Genomic DNA, 17,933 nt, shown 5'->3' on the forward strand with positions numbered 1-17,933 from the left:
AAATTAATGAAGTAGAAGGACAAATAATAGAGGTCCCAATACTGAGCCCTGAGGCACACCGTTAAACACTGGACGCTCTGACGACGTCGTCCTCGTTTTAGGATCACGCACAGCTTGTTTTCTGTCATCAAGATAGGAGCATAACCATCTTAAGACTGAAGTTGATAGGCCAAGGTCTCTTAATTTGTCAATTAAAATATAATGATTGACATAATCGAATGCTTTGGTGAAATCAAAAAAGACCGCAACTGTCACCATCCTAGCATCGGCAGCCTGTCTCACATCATCAAGAACGCGAATTAACGCAGACTGTGTAGAAAGTCCCTTCCTGTACGCAGATTGAAATGGATCCAAGGCGCCTGTTTCCTCCATGTAACTCGAAATTTGCTCAGTCGCGATGCGCTCCAATGCCTTAGAGACCGCGCAAAGAATCGAAATAGGCCTATAATCACGCATTTCCGACGGACATTTAACCTTCGGAATCGGGCAGATGATAGCCGTCTTCCAAGTTCGAGGATAAACGCCGTATGTCAGGCTGAAATTAAAAATATGTGTTAAAACCGGAAGGATACAAGGTAGAGCCCGAATAAAAAGTTTGCAGGACAGTCCGTCGACTTCAACCGCATCAGATTTGATTCGTAGCAGAGCTTTTGTTACAGCTCTATCTGAAGATACAACATTGAAATGTTGCTCCAGTAAAATTTTGAGTTTTCGTATGTTTCCTCGCCGAGATAGACGGGGTGGTGAGTCTGCTGTCCGTCAAAGTTGTCTGCCGCAACACTTGCAAAGAACTCATTGAGTTCGTCCGTAGAGAAGATGAGTTTCTTATCGACATTTTTGGATTTTAAGAGACCAAAATGCCTAAGCTTCTTCCATATAGCAGTCGGTTCACTACCGTCTTGAAAGGCGTTTAGATAATACTTTTCTTTGGCAGAACGTACTAAGGCCTGAGCCTGATTTCTTAGGATCTTATATCTGGTGTAGTTCGCATTGGTCTTACTTTTCTTCCAGACTCTTCTCGCTCTGTCTCTAGCCTTTATTACAGATTTAATGTCCGGCGTTAGCCAGGGAGCAGGAAAATGCTTGGGCTGGATGTTTCGTAGAGGCGCATGCCTGTCGTATCACTCAGTAAGAGCATTATTTAGACACGAAACCTTGATGTCGATGCTGTCAGCCTGATAAAGCACATTCTAGTCATATTTTCTCAGATCATTTAAGAAGTCATCTATGTCAAAAGACCGGAAATCACGTACCACGATCTCGCGTCTGAGGTAACGTTCAATTCTGACCCTGTATTTGATGCTTATAAGATCGTGAGCAGACAAGAAACATGCGTCACATTGCCCGTAGGAAATCAATTTATCGGTATCATCAACGATACATAGGTCAAGAAGTGTGGAAGTCGAACAAGTGTGATGAGTTGGGGCATAAGAAACCAAGTAGAGGTTCATGGCTTCAATGAAAGTCAAGATTTGAGTCGAGTCAAAGGTGGTAAAACACAGATCAGCATTGAAGTCGCTAAAGATTATCAAGTGTCTGTAGCCGGCAGAAAGAACCGCGAATGCATCCAAGAATTCTCGTAGGTATCCGCAGTGAGGCGGCCGATAAACCACCGCCAAGAGTATCTTAGAGCTACTACCTACAGAGATTTCGGCCACTAGAAACTCAGGTCTTCCGTCATATACAACTTCCGAATGCAACAGGACCCTAGCCTGTAGGGAGTTAGAGATGTAAAAAGCAATTCCACCGCCATTCCTACCCGGCCTGTCGCATCTGAAAATCTGGTAACCATGCAGCGAGATAAGACCATTCGAAACAGCAGGCTTCAACCAGGTCTCAAATAGGCATATTATGTGATACCCAGAAAGACCAAAATAGGCTTGGAACTCGTCGAGGTGAGCCATTAACGATTGACAGTTAACATGACATACGTAAAAATTCTGGAGGTTCGTAACCATAGTTGATCGTTTTGGTTCTCTCCGCTATTCTTCGTCTCAGAATGGGACATCGTTTACTGTCCAAGGCCGAATGGTGTTGTGCTTCCTGCGAGGTCCATCTTTTGCAGTTTCCGCAGACAGGAGTCGCATTTCTATTTGAACACGCTTTGGTCTCGTGATCGCCAGCGCAATGACCGCAAAGTGGGGAGAACCTGCACTTCTCAGCGAAGTGTGACGTCCTGGGTGATGCGAGGTGGCTTGATCCGACAGAACGCCTCCGTTTATGGGTTCTTTTTCTTGCAGTTAAGGAGGTAAAACCCCAGGATAATTAGCTGTTGGTCGGCGATGTAGATTCTGGCTCCTTGGATCCGTCGAAGGTAGGTAATTCAATAATCTTTATCTTTCTTTTGATATAAAAGAGTATGATATTTATTGTAGAACTTTTACGATACAAGTGGTTTATGTGGGAGGATGGAACAAGTATAAGATATGTGACCTTTCCTGGCTCGTTCCACACTCTCCGTTGAGAGGGTGAAAGATTCTGCTTTTATACAATTTTGGAAACGGTAGTGGGAGGTGACCGCACCTCGTTATAATGAGTCATAAGGCGTTGTCTAGCGGATGTGAGTCTACTTTTAGGGGTGTGGCTCGCTTGCCAGCAATGAGTCATAGGGTGGTATCTTGAAATTCATTACCTTATATGGTCATGGGTTGCGTTCTGCTTCGGCATGTCCATATATGGTCTATGCGAAGACTAGATTCACTCGAATGAGTCATACAGGTGACTCATCTGAATTCTATTTTATTCTCTAGTCTAACAGCGATTTGTCTTGAGAGCGATACTTTCTTTCATTATGAAATTTCAATATGACTTTTATTATAAAGGAAAATAAGAAATCTTTAATATTTTAATTTTAAAATATGCAAATATATTGTTGAATATTATTTAAGTTTCTTTAGACATACTTTACATACAATAGAATAATTCAATAGTACAATTAAAGTCATTATTAGTATGTCTAAAGTATAAAAGATATTGCTCTCTTCGTCTAACAGTTACTATAGTATATCTGACTCTCTCTTTCTCTCTTTCAGATCGTACAATACTCGCATCTCGCTCGGATTCGTGTTCCTTATGCTACGCACATACAATTCTATCTTTCTCTAGTTCGTGAGTGACGCTTCAGCGTTTGACGCTCGAAATTTATATTAATTTTTGTAAATATACATATTTGTTAATAATAATATTGATAAAAGTGATGTTAGCCGTGGTAATAATAATTTTAATATCATGTTAATAATATGTCGTGCAAGTAGAAATGGTCAGCATTTTCATTAGTACAGGAAATCAATGAAATTAAATTGTTTATATATATATATATATAATAAGATTTTTATTATTTTTATATTTCACGAATGGTTGGGAATTTGAAAGGAATGTATAGGAAACATATTGTAGGACTTTCACTAAAGTATAATATAGTATTGGAAAATTTTATTATTGATATATGTATTTGTTAATAACAAATTATTAATTAAATAAATTGGTACTCTTTTATTCGCGTATTGATATTGTTATGTTCTCTTTGTTTAAGAGGTTTTGAATTTCTAATATCATCTCGTTTATGAGCATTCGTTATTTTATTGTTATAAATATTTTGTAAATAAACAATTGCAGAAATAAAAGTTATTATCATTTTTCGTAGGATGCAAAGTATCGATGCAAAGTTTACGTGCGCGGTCAGAATTCGTGTTTACCCGAACGAGTTTTTATATTCATGATATACCTATAATTGCCAATTATACGTCATAATGCAGACGGAGGTATATATTTCGTTAATTAATTAGGTGTAGCGAATTGTTAAAAATTATATTTTCTATATGGGCTTGAAGAGGAAGGTTTAAACTTAATTTACATGCAAACCTGGTATTTTTTGCAGACGTAATTTAAGAGATATTAAAGATTGAAGTTTCAAATAGTCGAATTTCGGGTAGTTGTGATAGAAAAATATCAATTATATGGCACAACTTCCATGCTAAACCGTTATACCAGGTGTCTTCCCTTTTGGAATTTTTTGTAGCCTCAACCAGAGGAGTGACGAGGTTTTGACTTGTACAAAAGTTATTGTGCATAACCTGGGGCACATGTTAACGGCTATTATTAGTGTGGTTAATTATTTATTTATAATTGTTTATAAAAATAAGTTGCAAAATCGAACAATCTTGTAGTAAGTATTTTTTCATTAAGTCGATCGGTTTTTCGAGATGATTTTGATGACGTAGTTAGTAAAATGGAATTGATATAATTTTAATTGTTTATAACAATTGTTTTGAAAAATATTAATAAGATAATAGTTATTTTAATGTGGTGTTTTTTCATAAATATAAGAGAATGTGTTTCTATAATTGTTTTATCTCCGTCTATTTATTTTCATTTTTATTTTAATTTATTAAGAGTCTATAGGGCTATCCTTGTCTTACTCTCTGTGAACTGGTATTAAACTATCCTCGTCTTTCATGGAGTGAATGTTCAATTTTCAATCTCGTTTATTAATTTAATTAATTTAAATAGAAAATCGGCGTTAACGTTACTGGTGTTTAGGAGTATGAGAGATTCCATTTTTATCATAATAATTAAGTGTCAAAATTTTCGTTCAGAAATGAAATTTTCTAGTCTTAAAATGTATAAAAGACTAAAATATTGATGTAAAAGTGATTTGGTCTTTGTAAGTCTAAAGGGTAGGAAATTCAAAATGGCGGACGTGAAACTTTAATAATTTATAACTCGAGAACGGTAAGAGATAAAAAGATGGGGTTTTTTTTGTTGTGTTCGGGTAATTAATGGCATTATTTTAGGTTGTTTAAAATTTCTGTGTTTTATGGATCCATTTCCATAATTTTTAATTATATCTCGGAATTAAGAAGAGATATGATGTGGGGGTTTTTGTGAGGTTACTTGATATGCTCTGCTGAGTGTCTGCAGTGATTTTATTCATCATCTTTAATAATATTTTTATGATAAATTTTATTGCTAATTAGTTTATTTTGAGAGATACAATAATGGTTTATAACCAAAAGTTGTTTGACTTTTTGTAATAGTTCCAGTAGTCACACTAACTAGGTTTGTTAATAATATAATTAAATTGTTTATAACAATCATGTTTGAGAAATGTTAGTAAGATAAGTATTATTTTAGCGTAATAATATTCTTTAGGCACAAAAGGTTATGTTCTTATGAATAATCTGCTTTTAATTTATTTATTTATATTTTATTTTAATTTTCTGAGTTTATTCTTATGGAACATGTATTTATTCGTGTGTTGAATTGAATTTATATTGCATAAAGGATCTCATAAAGCTTGTAATATTCATTGACGATCAATTTGAGTGATTCTGGAGAGTTTTAACAAGCAATTGTCCAAAAAGTTTATAGTGTAATTCATGGAAATAAGGCTTAAGCTTGAAAAAAGGCCTTAAGGCAGCCATGTTCTCTAAGCTTGTGTCTACTACTTTAAGAACGCGTGCTCGCATCAGCTGAGTGATTGTTGTGACAGTTAGGTTAAGGTGTGATTATTTATTCTTATATTGTTTTCAGGTGCTGTGCAATAGAGATGGAAATCGAAAAATTTATGCGGCTGGAATATAGCGGTGATTATACCGTCATTTCTAAACAAAAATTTTAACACTTAATTATTATGATAAAAATGGAATCTCTCATACTCCTAAATACCAGTAACGTTAACGCCGATTTTTTATTTAAATTAATTAAACTAATAAATAAGATTTAACGAAATTTATTAAAACTCTTCATTTGCCCTTCTTTGACGCTCCGAGAAGCTTTCTATTTTCACCAGGGCGCCCCTAGCGAAAAACGAAGCACGAAGGAAGCGGAAATTGAGACATTGGAGCGTTAAACTGTTTGCTAAAACCCGTACAAATTTTGACCGCGCACGTAAACTCTGCATCAGTACACCTACGAAAAATGGTAATAACTTTTATTTCTGCAATTGTTTATTTACGAAACATTTATAACAATAAAATAAAATGGCTCTTAAAAAATTATTTCATTGTAGAATTAAAACCGTACGACTAAGGAGAGCTTAACAATATCAATATGTAAATTAAAAAATACCAATTTATTTAATTAATAATTTGTTATTAACAAATACATATATTAACAATAAAATTTTCCAATGCTATATTATACTTTAGTGAAAGTCCTACAATATGTTTCCTATGCACTCCTATCAAATTCCCAACCATTCGCGAGATATAAAAATAATAAAAATCTTAATATATATATATATATATATATATATATATATAAACAATTTAATTTCATTGATTTCCCGTACTAATGAGAATGCTGACCACTCCTACCTGCATGATACATTATTAACATGATATTAGAATCATTATTACCACTGCTAAAATCACTTTTATCAATATTATTATTATTAACAAAATATATATATATACTTACTAAAATTAATATAAATCTCGAGCGTCAAACGCTGAAGCGCCACTCACGAACCTGAGAAAGATAGAATTGTACATGCGTAGCATAAGGAACGCGAATCCGAGCGAGATGCGAGTATTGTACGATCTGAAAGAGAGAAAGAGAGAGTCAGATATACTATAGTAACTGTTAGACGAAGAGAGCAATATCTTTTATACTTTAGACATGCTAATAATGACTTTAATTGTACTATTGAATTATTCTACCCTATGTAAAGTATGTCTAAAGAAAATTTAAATAATATTCAACATATATTTTCACATTTTAAAAATTCAAATATTAAAGATTTCTTATTTTTCTTTATAATAAAAGTCATATTGAAATTTCATAATGAAAGAAAGTATCGCTCTCAATACAAATCGCTGTTAGACTAGAGAATAAAAATAGAATTCAGACGAGTCACCTGTATGACTCATTCGAGTGAATCTAGTTTTTGCATAGACCATATATGGACATGTCGAAGCAGAGCGCAACGCATGACCATATAAGGTAATGAATTTCAAGATACCACCCTATGATTCATTGCTGGCAAGCGAGCCACACCACTAGAAGTAGACTCACATCCGCTAGACAACGCCTTATGATTCTTTGTAACGAGGTGCGGTCACCTCCCACTACCGTTTCCAAAATTGTATAAAAGCGGAATCTTTCACTCTCTCGACGGAGAGTGTGGAACGAGCCAGGAAAGGTCACATATCTTATACTTGTTCCATCCTCCCACATAAGCCACTTGTATCGTAAAAGTTCTACAATAAATATCATACTTTTTTTTATATCAAAAGAAAGATAAAGATTATTGAATTACCTACCTTCGACGGATCCAAGGAGCCATAATCTACATCGCCGACCAACAGCTAATTATCCTGGGGTTTTACCTCCTTAACTGCAAGAAAAAGAACCCATCAACGGAGACGTTCTGCCGGATCGAGCCACCTCGCATCACCCAGGACGTCACAATAGTAGGATTACCACCGAATAAGTTACCATACTTACTAGCATGACTTACCGACAGTAGGATTACCACCGAATAAGTTACCATACTTACTAGCATGACTTACCGACAGTAGGATTACTACCAAATACCGACAGTAGGATTACCACTGAATAAGTTACCTCACTCACTAGCATGACTTACCGACAGTAGAATTACCACCAAAATAAGTTACCACACTAGCGATAAGTCACGACCTGCGCGATAGGCCTAACCTACCCACTAGCATATAAATATAGAAGATAAGTCACGATATACGCAATAGGCTTGGCCTATTCCAATAATGTATATACAACGAATAAGTCGCAATGCCCACAAGGGTTTAGCCATAGGAATTTCCTCGCAAGTAACGCAAACCTAAACTCTCCCAGACCCTTCTTGAAAACTCAGGCCATGACCATATAAGGAGAGAAATCGAAAGCGGAGCCGATGACGCAACTCAACCCTTCCACACAGGCAACAAAAGGAAGAAAACTCAGGCCATGACCATATAAGGAGAGAAATCGAAAGCGGAGCCGATGACGCAACTCAACCCTTCCACTCAGTCAACCCTTCCACTCGACCACCCCCGCCATCGGGAAAACAGGAATATAAGGAGGAACACCCCAAGGGACGCTCTCAGTTCCCCGGAGTCCTACCTCGATCACGGACTCTCCAGTTAAGTAACCACTGAATCCTTCTCGAGTCTCTCTGAATCCAGAACCTTCCTATTTCCACATCGAGAATCTTCCTATCTCCACGTGCGTTACCGAACCCAGAGCCTTCAGCTCTCTCACTACATATAGAATTACGTGTCACCATATATACATTCCTGATTGTAATCTTGTTACTTTGTAATCGTATGTCCTATGTAGAATTATCGTAATATACAATCATTTTATACAATATCTTACTCTGCAAATTCTTACACCCTTTCGCACATCCCCCACTGATCCCACTTACACTACATCCACACACGAGCCCAGTGCCGTACGAGCGGCACGTCTCCGCCTGTGGGTATTCTAGTAATTGCAATAAGGCATCCGAAACACCGGTCCTCCCCTTGTGCCACATCTGCATACGAGGCAGTGCCGTACGAGCGGCACGCTACCGTCTGTGGGTGTCTGGAGAGGGGCAGTGCTGTACGAGCAGCACGCTTTCTCGCCACGAGCAAGGAGAGTCAACCGAAGCGTGTTTGTCTTTTAACCTCAATCAGTAGTTAACAAATGCCCAAGATGCGACAAAGCGGACTCAAGGTACGCACCCGCAGGCTCAACCGCCTTTTGTTCGGAACCCCTCCGAATCCATTGCTAGGAGTCCTTTCCGATTACGCGCCTGATCCTGAATACGAAAAGTACTTCGTCGCGAGTTCCGCGTGTAAGGCAGACGCGAGCCCAAAACTCGAAAACGTAACTTCAGTGCGCAAAATTAACATTAAGAGTATACAATACATCTACGTTCCACTGGACAAGGCCGAGTCTCGAGCAGATTACCAAGCATTCCGGAAGGCCCAGAACTATCGGCTAACCCCGATCACCTTCACACCGGGGGGAGATTCCGACAATCCACCACCAGTTCCATCTTAGGAATTCATCGTTTCAATCAAAAAGGACGACCCCCGCCGGATCCGCCTGATCCAGCGCCGCGCCGAGATTCTACACCTGTGGTTCGACGCCTCACCACCAGAACACTGGGGCACCGCGGATCACCCATTGGAACTCGACTAAAGGTAAGTGACGACGCCCCTAGGCGCTAAGCGAACGGCATGAGCGAGCCGCGCACGCGACGCCCCGCGCGCCGACTAACCCCATTGGCCTCTAGAATTGCGCGGCGGAATTGGTTATCGCGCGCCGTGTGTGTCTTTACCATCTGCCATCAAAATCGTGATAGCAAACACTACCTCTGTGAAGAGTGTTTCCGAGACCTAACGGGCCCGCAACGCCGCCAGTACGACTGCTTAGTTCGCCATTATATGCATATCGGTTACCGATACAAAGTCGAAGAGTGCGATTCGTGCGACGTCGTGATCGGAGAAATCCAGAGCCCCTCCGCGTGTACCACGTGTTGTGAAGTATTCTCTAACGTAAAACGTTCGGTGGAACACGAGGGAGGAGACCAATATTTAGAACGCGAATCTACGATAATTGCCATCTCCCAAACTAGAGTTTAGCGCTCTATTGTTTATGTGTCCCGGACATCCAGTAAATCGACAACCTCCGGAGGTAATTTCACCCCCTAGCCCTATCAGAGCATGGTTAATGACAGGAATCTGTGTCTGGTCGTTGTTTTTTCAAAATAAAACTACGGGGGTCATTATTTGCGAGGATTGCCAGCTCGGCCAATACCAGCCCTTCCGGCAAGATTTCGAAGGCGTTCTCAGGCACTTCGTGCAATACGGGCCGCGAATAGAGTTCCCCACGTGTAGCGAGTGCAGTAAGGTTCTAGCCGACTGTCGGCCCGCTTTCGAATGTTACGCATGCACTAGAGTAGAAGAACCGTTTGAACGATATCTGACGAATCCTCTGAATTGACCGTACGGTGATGAACTACCGAATCTAAATCTCCCAGTAAGGGTGCGGATCGGGCAAACGATTTGGTGACGAGCGTCTGGATAGCGAATTACCTCGGTCGCAGGTATCCCCGGATAGAGCCCCTTGGCTCGATAACCCGAAAAGCGACTAGTCCCGTATAAACGATCCGAGTACCGCCCCCTTCGCGGCCGCGATCTATCGGGACGTAACATTGTAAAGATAACACCAAGGTTTCTCACTTCACTCACAAACGGAATTCGTGTATTATTCACCACTACTGGCTGTAAGAAATTTAGATTAATGGTTCCAATATGAGCTCGACTTCCAAATATAATAATCTTTGATTTGTTAGGATTGAGCTTGAGACCGTTTAACTCGGCATAGTCGAATATGGCCTTAGCATCCTTAGAAATCAATTCAAGACTACGATTGATGTCAGCCGGCGGACACGAAAAATAAGCCTGAACATCATCCGCAAAGAGCATATGAGACGTGTGAAGCAAAACACGGCATATATCATTGATATATAGAGAAAATAGTGAGGGACCAAGTACAGAGCCTTGCGGGACTCCAGATGACGTGAACAGCCACTCAGATATGTTACCAAGATCATCCACCACTGTCTGAGACGTCCAGTCAGGTAAGAGAAAAACCACAGTATGGCTTCATCTGAAAATTCGATCTTTTTCAGCTTTATATAAAGTTGGGGATGTGGGACAGTGTCAAATGCCTTGCTGAAATCAAAGAGTATTATTATAGTCACAAGGCCATCATCAATCCCGCGTTTGATATCGTCGCAGACACGTAAGAGAGCGGACTGAGTGTTGTGACCCAAACGGTAAGCGGACTGTCTAGGATTTACCAGATCGAACTCATCCAAATACTGTGTAATCTGCAAGGCGACGATTCTTTCAAGGATCTTTGACAATTCAGACAAATTTGCTATCGGTCTCGTGTCAAACGGAGACTGCGGATTTCGAGTTTTGGAATGTGGGCGGATTAGTGCCCGCTTCCATTCCGACGGGAACGTAGAAGTCTCCAACGATCGGTTAAACAATGTCGTAAGCACCAAAGAAATAACCGGCCAGGTAATGCGCAGAACATCCCAAGGAGAACAAAAAGTCACGAAAACGTCAAAATGATGTCAAAAAGACGTCAAAACGGCGGAAGTCAAAATGACGTCAAACCGGGGAAAAAAATGAGTATAATTTGACGTCATTTTTATGTCATTTTGATGTCATTTTGACTAGTGCACCGCTGATTTGTATTCAGTATTAATTAGGAAAAGCAGTTTCGCAAATTCACAGATGAAGGAACAATACAGAAATAAATTATAATTACTTTTTTATTGCAGTGCCTTTGTAGTACACATTGTTTAGCCACAAGAACAAATATATATTATATAAACTAAGTATATCAATAATAACTAAATCAGAAACTATATTATATGCTACATTATGAACTATATAAACACTATATTAATATTTTATATAAACTCTGAGGACGGACATCAGTCTTCTCAAAGACATAAAAAATTGATAAAAGTTCTCAAAATATAGTACTCCAAATAGCATTTGTCAACAAGACTTAGAGAGTTAAAGATTTAATCTCAAACATAAGCACAGCCAGTTCAACTTATAAATATTTTGCATTTCAAACATCTGACCATTATAGAGAAGTCTTGTTACTTTAACCAAGAAATAACATAGAAGATCTCTTTTAACTTGAAGAACATTGTTTTCTTAAAAACGCCAACAAACATTATAAACTTCACAAAATTATGGCAGTAGATTATGAATTTTTTTTTAAATCGAAGACAAAACAAAAATAATAGCCTGAAAGGCACATAAATATATAAACTATGCAAAACAACTCAAACCAAAAAATAAAAGACAAATAATAGAATTCATGAGAATCACGCAAGTTTTCAATATACAAAAGCTTTTATGAAGCTCACAAACGGTGAAGTCGAAATACAACTGTAGTCCCCCAACCTAGTTGATCTAGTCTGATCGTTGCATGGAAGTGTTGAACCATCGTTTCATATGGTCTTCAAATACGGAAATCTGTACCTTAGGAAACTTCTTGAAGCAAACACCTATTAGAGAGAAACAAAGCAGGAGTAGTTTAATGTATGTGTATATACATAATATATATATTATATGTGTATAATATGCTTACATAAAAAAAAAAATTGAAAAATGTGAAAATAATTGTTTAAAAACAAGATGATACTCACCTTCTACTAGATTTTTTACTTTGGACTTCTCAAAACTAAGGTTGATTCCTCCAGAACCTTTCCAACTAATGAGTCGTGCCAAGTTATTCCTAAGTAGGGTCGACAAAATAGAGTAAGTGAAGAGAGAGGTTGTCTCTCCCTTTCCCTTCCATAACAGATACTTGAGCTACAACACAAAGAAAGCCAATCAAAGTACTTAATAAACACATGTTAGTAACTGCATTATTATATATAACTGTGGTAGAAAACTCACCATATGACCATACAATATTTTATCATCTAAATGACCATCAAAGCTTGCAAAAAATTCCTCAGTTTCCAATGGCAAGGAAAGGAACCCTTCAGGCCGATCAAAACCATCTTCATTGGGGAACAACTCGTTCAAAATTTGGGCAATCCCAATATTCTGCCAATCTATCTTGGCTGACAATTCTTGCATATAATGTAGCATTACTTGATCTTGAGGCTTACCTATCAAAAAATCACATGAATCAAATGACAGCTTTGGACTGATCGATGTAATTTGCTCATAATATAAAAAGTCATCATAAAAACTGCATATTATCAATGAAAACAATTTTCATTACTTAAAGGATATAAGAAAATAGAGAATATAAGACTTACTGCCAGTTGATCCAGAGCATGTTGATATGCAGTTTCTGCATCCTGTTGTTGGCCGTGAATCTATGAACAACAAAACCAAATGTTTAATTTGGAATTAACTGAGCAGTCATTTATTACCACAAAAATACGGCAATCAATAAAAATACCGTTTGACGAGCTTTTTGATGGTGGTGATCTGTCTAGAAAATCTCTTCTTTTATTCATTCTGAACTCATTATTGTGGTCAGACTTCAGTGTGCTTACATCATGAGAATCTTGAGATTGCTCACAAATGCTAGTCTCTTCCGCAACTTCAGGTAGCTCAAAATTGTTAGAAAACTTTTTAGATCTCAAAGAAGACCCATCATTCTTAGAGACTGACGATTTTAATTTGGAAAGGTAACAATTATGTTCATCTAACATCTCAGGTAAGTTTTCATCATTAGTAGTTTCTAGAAAATAAATTACAAGGAAAGGCATAAGGGACAGTCCTATTGCTAAATACTGCAGTTAAGTTCCATTATAATAATTAAAAGTACAAACCAGCCTGTGCAGACTCTTCCTGTAGTAATTGATGGACAGGAGTTGTATCTTTCTTTGATGATGTAGAAAAAAACTTCGAAATGGCAGAAGATTTTTGCTTAGACTTAGCTAAATTTTTTGTTTTAGCACTATCAAGTAACTTTTTGAGATTTGAAGGCAGAGTTGAGCTGGGTTCCGGAATAATATGACTTCCCACAGGTTTCTTATTTTTTCTCGGTTCTTCATCTGAATCCGAACCTGATGGAATTAGGCGTTTAGGCGGCTTTCTGTTGCGTGGTTTGGTGTAGTCTGTATCAACATCTGTTGCAACAATTGTGTCCTCCTTCACGGCCTTGTTTCTAGCTTTTAGGGCAACATTGAAAGTAGCTATATGCAGGGACCAAAAAATAGATTAAATTAAGAAAACAAATTTGCATTATAAAAAAACGGATATAAACACCTACAATAACTGTAATGGTATATAATGCGGAGAAGTTTCCACTCGGACGAGTCATAGTCCGCTAGACTCATCACCACCTTCGTACATTTCCCCCTCATGGAATGTGGCGGATAATAACAAAATTCTCTATCCTCGCTAATCCACTTGGTTGGTACAACTTCCACAAGGTATTCCTCTTCATCATTCCCAGGGTCAGACACAAACTCTACCACAGAATACTGTAAAAAATAAATTTTAAGTTAATATAAAGAAAGACAAACAAAAGCAAGGGCACAAATTAAAAACAAGATCTAACCAAAAATTTACTGAGGACCACTGTAAAGGAGAGGAATGCAAAGAAAACTGTCTCCATCAGGGATAATAACACATTTTTGAAAAAAATCCTGCAACCTACATGTGCTTTTTACAGGATCCACATGTGATACTTTAAAAATTCCAATGGATGAGGAAGGAAGTGGGTAGTCATAGTAATCTGCTTTACAAAGAAACCTATGACCTGATAATAATACCCCTCCTCCTCCTCGATCCTTTTGCCCTTGACAGGGCGTGGCGGCGCTTCATGATGACGCCACAGTAATCGCACTTTTGACTTGGTTGCTCCAAGCCCCTTGATCCAGCGCCAAGTGAGTCGCCCCGTGAATCGAACTCCCCACCAGGGGCCGCAGCTGGTCTATCCATCTGTTTGGTGATCTTCCTCTTGGTCTCTTTCCATTAACCTTTCCCTCCACCACAAGCTTCTCCATTGTGTCTCTTCGTCTGGCGATGTGTCTAAAGTAGCGGAGGTAAGCCTGATTAATTCGCTTGAGAAGTCTTGTTCTGATGCCCAGTTCTTCCAGCACCGATATATTGGTCCGGTGTGCAGTCCAAGGGAACCGGAGGATGCGCCGGAACACCCACATCTCAAACCCCTCTATCCTCCTCCTGTCCGCCTGCTTGATGGTCCATGTCTTGGCTGCATAGGTTGCGATGGGAAAGATGAGGGAGTGCACCAGTTGCAGTTTGGTATTCTTTGTGATGATTCTATCTTTCCATATTTTACTTAATTTTATGGTGGCTGCCTTGGCCATGGCCGTCCTCCTCCTGATCTCCTCTGAACATCCTCCTTTGTTAGTTATCATGGAGCCCAAATAGACCATTTTTTCAACGACTTCAAATCCAGCCACTTCCTTCACATTGGGCTGGTTATTCATCTGTCTGTCGATGATCATGATCTTCGTCTTGTCTCGGTTAATTTCTAGGCCATACTCCCTGCTGATCAACGCGAGTCTCTCCATGATAGCTTCCATCTTTTGCGCGGTCGTAGCCAGAATCGTCGTGTCGTCGGCATACCTCAGGTTGCTGATTCTCCTCCCCCCGACGGAAACTCCTCCTTTCCAATCCTCAAGCACCTGCCGCATTATGTACTCTGTGTAGATGTTGAAGAGTATGGGTGAGAGAATACAGCCCTGCCTCGTGCCCGCCTTTGTTTGGAAGTCGTTGGATGTCGTTCGGTTGACTCGAACAGCCGCTGTGTTGTTCTCATATAGGCTCCGCACAAGTGCCACCAGATGCCGCGGTACTCCCATTTTCATCAGAATGGTCCAGAGGGGTGTCCATTTCACCGAGTCGAACGCCTTGGTGTAGTCGACAAAGCATATAAAGACCCTGACGTTGAATTCCCTGGCCTTTTCTACTATTTGGCGAACATTCAGAATTTGCTCCCTCGTGCCCTTCCCCGGAATGAAGCCACACTGCTCTTCGGTTATTTCCGGAAGCAGGAAGCACTTTAGTCTGTTATGAAGGACATGGAGAAGGATCTTGCTCGCGTGGGGAATAAGAGCCACTGTCCTGTAATTGGAGCATTCAGTGGGGGAACCCTTCTTGTAGATCGGGACGAAGGTCGAGTGGCGCCAGTCGTCAGGCCATTTTCCGGTCCTCCAGATGACGTTACATAGCTCCAGCATTGTGTCCATTCCCGCTTGGCCCATGGCTTTGATCACTTCTGCGGTTATGCCATCTGCCCCGGGTGACTTCCCCTTTTTCAACTGCCCAATTGCTTTTTTTACCTCTGATGGGATGAGCGCAAGATGGGAGGTTCCAGTACTTCCAGTTGCTCATAGGGCCCGCATGGGGGGCCCACTTGACTATGTTCGTCCCTGTACAGGTTGGTGCAGTACTGTCGCCATGTTTCTGCAATGCCTTTTGGGTCCGTGATCTTCGCGCCCTGCTCATTCTTGATTATTTGGGTTTGAGGCTTGAATTCCTTGGTCAGGTACTTGACCGTTTTGAAAAGTTCATGGGACTCGTGTCGGTTGGCGTGTCGTTCAATATCAGAGCATATGTTTTTTAGGAAGTTGTTTTTATCCTGATTACATGCTTGTTTGATCTGTTGGCTGATCCGGCGTAATCGGGCCGCGTTGTCTGCGTTGCCTGCGTTACCCAAACTGCCTCTGATACGTCGCCTCTCTTCCACCAGTTGCAGCGTTGCATCGGTCATCCAGTGCTTCTTCTTCTGGATTTCTATTGCTCCGCTTTCCCTGACTGCCCCTTTGATCCATTCCTTGATGTTTTCCCAGCATTTGTTTGGATCATCGCTCCTCCCCCAGTCAGCGTTATCCATGAGATTTTGTTGGAAGGCCTCCATGTTTTCAATTCGTGTTATCTCCTGTTTTTCCCCCTTTTCAGGAAGTGGAGTTTTATGCTGAAGGCTCCTAGTAGTAGTTTGTGATCAGAGTCACAGTCCGCTCCAGGCTTAGCCTTGACATTTCTTATCGATGTCCTCCATCTCTTTTTGATCATCATGTAGTCAATTTGATTTCGGTTTTCCTTATTGGGACTGATCCAGGTCGACAGTCTTCGAGGATGGTGTTGAAACATGGTATTCATAATGGCCAGGTCGTTCTCCACCGCAAACTGGATGAGGCGTTCTCCTCTCTCGTTCCTCACACCCAGTCCAAATGCTTCCCCTGTGCCTCTTAGGTGAGCCTCCTCGACCTTCCCCACCTTGGCATTGAAGTCCCCAATGATTACTACTGGTTTCTTCGAGGGTATATTTCTCAGGAGATCTTCCACATCGCCATAGATTGACTCGATTTCTTCGTCAGGGGCGTCGCCGTAGGCATATACACCTGTACCAGGTGAAGGTTTCTCGGTCTAGCTGCAAGGGTGATCTTGATTATTCTGTTATTGATGGGCTCATACGAGTGCACCGTCTGTGCAATTCTCCTGCTAACCAAGAACGCGACTCCATTCCGTCCTCTGTTCGCACCTCCTGACATGTATATGTTATGGTGTTCCGTGTGGAAGTGTCCTTGATCCTTCCAGTGAGTTTCAGAGATGTCACATATGTCAACCTTTTCCCTCATCAGCTCTCGTTCAAGGAGATTTAGTTTTCCTGCGTGAAGTAAACCTCTGACATTCCATGTTCCAATGGATAAGTTGTTCCTCAGCTGTAGCTTGTTATTGGGTCCAGTCGTCCATTTCGCATGTGAGGCCCGTCCCTTCACCTCCACATGCCCGGTAGCCCATTTCACACTGCCTGACCCGGAATCAGTGCAGCGCCGGTCGCTAGCCGGATCGCTCGGCACAACCATTTCTTCTGTTTCGTACATTCGTGAAGTGTTCTCTTGGGACAATAATCAGGTGGTTTCCCCTTGCCTGCCTGATCCTACGCCGTTGATTACCTTGAGTGATAGTTCATCCGCCTTCGGGGGCGATTTCTCACCCCCAGGACAAGAGGGTGCCCTAACCAGTATCCTGGGTTGGTTGCTTATACCGGCAATCCACTCGGTGAATAGCGCCGATATCTCCTCTTTCCCCACTATACCCGTCAAATCGGGGCAGGTGAGGGCGAGTCCCCCATTAGGAGGGAGAAATCGACTTGATGGCGTCCCCCGAAAATTCCGAGGAGGCGCGCATCCTGTAGCCCCCGCCGCCTTCTACCGGATCCACCACGAATTACCGGGGAAAAAACCCCCCAGGATTTTGTGTACCCGGCTGGGATCGAACCCGGATCTCCGTAGCGTGAATCCAGCGTCTAGCATAAGAGACCACTGACTCGCTATACCGAATAATACCCCACACAGCACATAATATTGCAGAAATATTGCAGCAATATTATTTTTCCATTGCAATATTACAATGAAATGTATCAGAAATATTGCAGTAATATTA

The 17,933-nt window shown here is 40.5% G+C and overlaps 1 long non-coding RNA gene across 1 annotated transcript in view; it reads right to left on the reverse strand.

Annotated features, from left to right (window-relative positions):
* LOC139823628 (uncharacterized) overlaps nucleotides 1-17,933 on the reverse strand; it is a 310,568-nt gene that overhangs the window by 58,175 nt on the left and 234,460 nt on the right. The window lies entirely within an intron of this gene.

The sequence above is a fragment of the Temnothorax longispinosus genome, unplaced genomic scaffold (genome assembly GCF_030848805.1).
Source record: "Temnothorax longispinosus isolate EJ_2023e unplaced genomic scaffold, Tlon_JGU_v1 HiC_scaffold_15, whole genome shotgun sequence".
Taxonomy (NCBI): Eukaryota; Metazoa; Arthropoda; class Insecta; order Hymenoptera; family Formicidae; genus Temnothorax; species Temnothorax longispinosus.